The following is a 5,284-nucleotide window of genomic DNA, read 5'->3' as shown; positions in this document are numbered from 1 at the left end:
CAACCACACTGCACGTACTTATATACACTCTGCCAATAAATTTCACCACAGGTGCCCTCATTTTCACTCCCAAACACCCCTACATAAACCCCAACATCATTAAGGACACCTGTGAGGGTTTCAGACAAGGATATTTTGCAGAGTGTTTTGGAGTTGCATATCTGTGATGTGGCCCATTTGAAGGAGCTGCGCAGGAGGGAGGAAGCTGCGCACCAGATCCAGGTAGCCCCCCGACTACTGCGTACCCCACGTATGTATCGTGCTCGCCTGTACCTGGACTCCCTCTCGGATCAACAGGTTGTGGGGATGTTTAGGCTGAACCGCATTAACCTGTTGGACTTATCTGAGCAGGTGAGAGATGATTTGGACCCTTTTGGGGGAGCCAACTATGCAGTGTCTGGGCTGCACAAATTAATGTGTGCCCTCTACTATTTGGCCACAGGCTCCACTCAGTCTGTGACCTCATGGGCCTTGGTGGTATCACAGCCCACTTTCTCTAAGCATTTTACTCAAGTGTTACTTGCTTTAAAGAAGTTGTGGCGGACATACATCAGCAGCCGTTACTTTTCTGGTAAGCACATGTGTCCTGTACTCCAAAATGTACCTGTGCTGTAAGTGTACTCATAAACAAATTATTGACCAATACCATCTGTTTCCACCAACATTTAGCCTAATACACAGTGCCCAACGGATGCAGATGGTGGTGCTGACCTATCCCTTGCTGGTATCTAGCTTGTAAGTACATTTGATACATGTATGAATGAAGTTTGCAGTCAAACATGGCTCACTGGTGTTGTGGAACTACATGTGCCAGCATGCCCTGACACACTACAACCATTACAGTCCAAACCATGAGTGTCAGAGCCTGCTGGAATATGTAGATCCACAACCTTTGCCGGCCATGGAGTTACCCCACACTACTTTAGTGCAATCCCATTGTCATATACCATTACAATATGTTATAATTCACACAATAATTGGTTTTTAGAAAAAGACACAAACACAATGGTATGCGGTTAGACATTTTTACTTCTGCCTACTTTTTCAGACGCAATCTGCATTTTTGCAGGTGAAACATAACAACTGTGGGGGCATGTTACAAGATGTTTGGGATTAGACAAAATTAACAAACATATATATGAGCTACCTTCTCCCAGCATCAGGCACCCCTACACCACTTCTAGACCTTGCACCAAGGCCACCACGGGTCCTAACACTCCGACGGGGTGGGGAAGTGGGGGAGCCACTTATTGGGGTGCTGGATACACTGCTGAGGGTTGATGCTGGGCCACCTCCCACATTGGCTATTTGGGCCTGCATAGCTAGTAAGTAGGGATGCCAATCCTGGGGCATTTTTTCAATCCCGGAATTCGGGATTGAAAAATTCCCAATTCCGGGATCCCGGGATTGGCTTCCCTGATATAAAAAATGCGCCTTGGCCGCCCCGCATATTTACTTACAGATGTGTGGTGCGGCCGGGAGCTGGGTGGGTGCTTGAGCAGGGGAGATGGAGCCAGGATGGGAGGACGAGCTGAGTTGATGGTGAGCGGGCTGGTCCGCTGGTCAGCCTTGTCTGCTGCTGGTCGGGTGGGCGCCGGTGGTCTGGTCTGTTGCTGGGCGGGTGTTCGGGCCAGGGACAGCATGGAGGCAGCCTGTGCGGCCTGCTCAGCGTGACCTCTGACATCGGCACGCTGCGCAGAGCCATGCTACACGGGAAGGGAGAAGCCAGGCAGCTGCTGAGCACCCGCTCAGACGCTGCCCGGCATTAGACTGCACATGCGCTGTCTAATCCCGAAATCCCGCGATTGGAAACTCCAATCCCGGGATTGAAATCCCAGCGTTTTGGGGGCCAAATCCCGGGATCCCGCCAATCCCGATCCCGGGATTGGCAACCCTACTAGTAAGGCATTAGTCTGCGCTGTGCATGATTGGGTTAGTGCAGCTATACTTTGGCCAGGCTGACAATATGCCTATTCTGTTCCCTTACAGCAGCAGTTTGTTCTGCAAAACGGGTGTCAATGCTGTTAGCAATGCGCACATGAGTGCCTACACCTACCCGTACACTACGTGCAATTTTGCGTAACTGAAGGAAGGTGTCACGCATGTACCCCTGGATGTTACCTATTTGGAGGTTTTGGGAGGCCATGAATTCTAACTGTTTGTCCTTGAAATTAACCAAGGAGTTAGCTACTTGGGAAGCAGAAGCTGCTGCTCTCTTGTCATCTCCCGCCTTGACTACTGCAACATCCTTCTCTCCGGGCTACCTCTCACCCGCCTCGCACCTCTCCAATCCATTCTTAACGCTGCTGCTAGGCTCATCTTCCTCTCCCGCCGCTCTACCTCCGCCTCCCCCCTCTTTTTATCTCTTCACTGGCTCCCCATTCCTTTCCGAGTTCTCTTTAAACTCCTCACCACCACCTACAAGGCTCTCTCCTCCTCCACAGCTCCCTACCTCTCTTCACTGATCTCTATCCACACTCCCTCCCGTCCTCTTCGCTCCATCGCTGACCGCCGACTGACCTCTCACCTAATCACCTCCTCCCACTCCCGTGTCCAAGATTTCTCTCGCGCTGCCCCCCTGCACTGGAACAACCTCCCGCCACCCATCAGGCTATCTGATTCCCTTACCTCCTTCAAGCGCTCCCTCAAAACCCACTTTTTTCGACTAGCCTATCCCTCCTCCTAACCTCTTTTGATCCTCCTATCCTGCCTCCGTTCCCCTCGGTTCCTACTTATCCTATTGTATTTCGTTAGTCCACCCACCTATTTTTAGTATGTTAACTCTTATGAGCAGGGCCCTCCTTCCTCACATACTCACCCTACCTCATTACCTCACCTGTGCTCCTGTCCTGTTCTTCCCTTCCTCTACTTCATCTTCAGTCTCCTTGACAATTTTGACACCTACTTCTGAACTGATGCTGATTTTAGTTCTACCAGCTATACCCCTATTTATACTGTATCTTTCAACACACCCTGTACGTTACCTTGTAATTTGTTTTTTTTTGTTTGCTATGTATGGCGCTGCGGACACTTTGCGGCGCCTTATAAATAAACGTACTACTACTACTACTGTATGGGGTGTGTTGGTGGGTGGGGGTGGGTTGGGAGACACCCCACTTGGGGGAAGATCACTCTGTGACGAGGTCTGTATTTCTTCCTCTGCCGCAAAGGTCTCGACCGGATCAAGAGTGATGTCCATTTCGTCTAACACCAGTATTGAAGAATCTGTTTGGTTGGTCCCTAGTTGTATAGCACCTGTGGATACAGATGAAGAGGTAAGTACTGATGCATAAATAGGCCACACTGTCGTCTATACTGTTTTACATAGGGCTTGAGATGCTGGACGCACATACCTAGGGGTATTATGTACTTACACATGTACCCCGATACTGCATGTAACATTGACATTTATAATAAGTGAGATGGCTAGGTCAGCTTACATTCATTTCCGTTGCAATGTAGCAGCAGGAGATGAATGTGGTATGAGATATTGTTGAGGTGACATGGGTGTGTGTACTGTATGTGTAATGGCGTGCTTTTTGTTCATTTACCTGCTTCCACAGATTCTGCAGCAACGGGCCTTCTTGTCTTGGATGCCGCAGCACTTCGGGATGGACAATCTGTACAAGGAAAGATGGCCAGCCATTATGGACCTTACAATGGATATGCATTTACAAAACACATGCATTGAAATTACTGTAATGGACAATGGCTTCAGCTTCACCTCATACGAATTGTAGCACACAGTGGTGGGGCTTCCTCCTCCAGTCTTGGTGGCCTCCTCCAACTCCATGGCCATTTTATTTTTCAACTGCCTTTTGATGTCGTTGAATCTCTTTTTTACATTGCGGACCAGGCGCTTGTGCTGACTGACAGCGTTCACCGCCTGGGTGATGTCCTTCCACATAGCCCTTTTGCGCTGTGCAGTGGTCTTGTGGTGAGATTTGCCAAGCAAACGGTCAAACACTGGCAGGATAGCCCGGACAAGTGCAGCATTTTCCTCATATGAAAAGCGGACCTTCCGGCCACTTTTTGTGCGGCCAGCTTCCACCTCCTCCTCCTCATTTTCAACTCCAGCCATGTACCCCTCCTCCTCCATGCCAGTGTCTTCCTCCTCCTCACCACCATCTTCCTCCACCTCTGACATGTGGCCCTCCTGCAGCTAGCTGGTGTGGGGTATGGTCAAGGTCTTGGCTTTAGGATGGGGATGCCAGCGGATCCTCCACCTCCTCCTGCTGGGGCTGGATGCCCAGGGCCTGCCCTTGCTGTGGCCATGCTGCCTGCCACACTGCTGGCTCTCCCACTTGCTGCCTGCCACACTGCTGGCTCTCCCACTTGGCTGGCTGCTGCCACTGGTCCCTCTGCCACTGCTCCCTCTGCCACTGCTTCCTCTGCCAATCCTCACTCTGCCACTGCTCCCTCTGCCACTCCTCACTCTGCCACCAACACCTCTTCCTGTACTCACACTGCCACTGCTCCTCTCCATGCTCCTTACTTCCTATCAAAGAGTGAAATGGCGCCAATGCCCCTTTATATAGGGGGTGTGATGCATAATGGAGTGGACACAGGTGGGCCAATAGGTTGGGGGGTTCTTAGTCATGCGGAGACAGTTTTGTAAATCGCACTCTGGTTGGTCCAAAACTCGCACATGACCGGCGGAAGAACTCGCACTTTTTTGTGACTTAAAATCGCACCACTTCGCCGCAAATCGCACCTCTTCGCACTTTTCAGCCTCCAAAGCGCATCACATTAAATATGCGAATTATGACTGAAAAGTGCGATTTGAAAAAGGGCGAATAGCGGCGATGTGGTGCGCTAAAAAAACATGCGCATTTATCTCAAAGCATAGAATGTCACCCTGTAGGTGTGAAAATTGGCAAGCAAACATTTGTATTCATCACGACCTGTAATGTTACCTTATATAGGAAATTCATCTTTTTTTATATAACAAATGTGAGCGACGCCGGCATCTTTAGCAAATATTTTGAACATCCGTCGCAGAGATGTTGGCAGTCAAAGGGATAAAAATTGCTAAAAAAAAAAAAGAATAAAAATTTGGGTACTTGTGTACTTTCACGGCTCCCATCGCATGCCATCGCATGCCATTGCATGCCAAATGTAGTGGCATGCGATGGCATGCGATGGCATGCGATTTTTGCCGTTTTTTAGCATTTTTTGAAAAATCGCATCGCATTTTTAACAGAAATGCACCCAAATGCATTGAAATTAGTATCAAACATGTTCAATGGCCCCCAAATGTAATTTTTGAGGCTGTACCACCCCC

General features: G+C 49.4%; 1 long non-coding RNA gene across 1 annotated transcript; it reads left to right on the top strand.

Moving 5' to 3' along the window:
* The first annotated feature begins 485 nt into the window (after positions 1-485).
* Positions 486-5,010, top strand: LOC146027179 (uncharacterized). Its single transcript, XR_014454709.1, has 3 exons — positions 486-735; positions 3,171-3,275; positions 3,564-5,010. It is a non-coding gene; the product is annotated as an uncharacterized LOC146027179 (long non-coding RNA).
* The last annotated feature ends 274 nt before the right edge of the window (positions 5,011-5,284 follow it).

The sequence above is a fragment of the Crinia signifera genome, chromosome 8 (assembly GCF_055691185.1).
Source record: "Crinia signifera chromosome 8, ASM5569118v1, whole genome shotgun sequence".
NCBI classification, from domain to species: Eukaryota; Metazoa; Chordata; class Amphibia; order Anura; family Myobatrachidae; genus Crinia; species Crinia signifera.
This window is presented reverse-complemented; position numbering and strand designations above follow the sequence as displayed.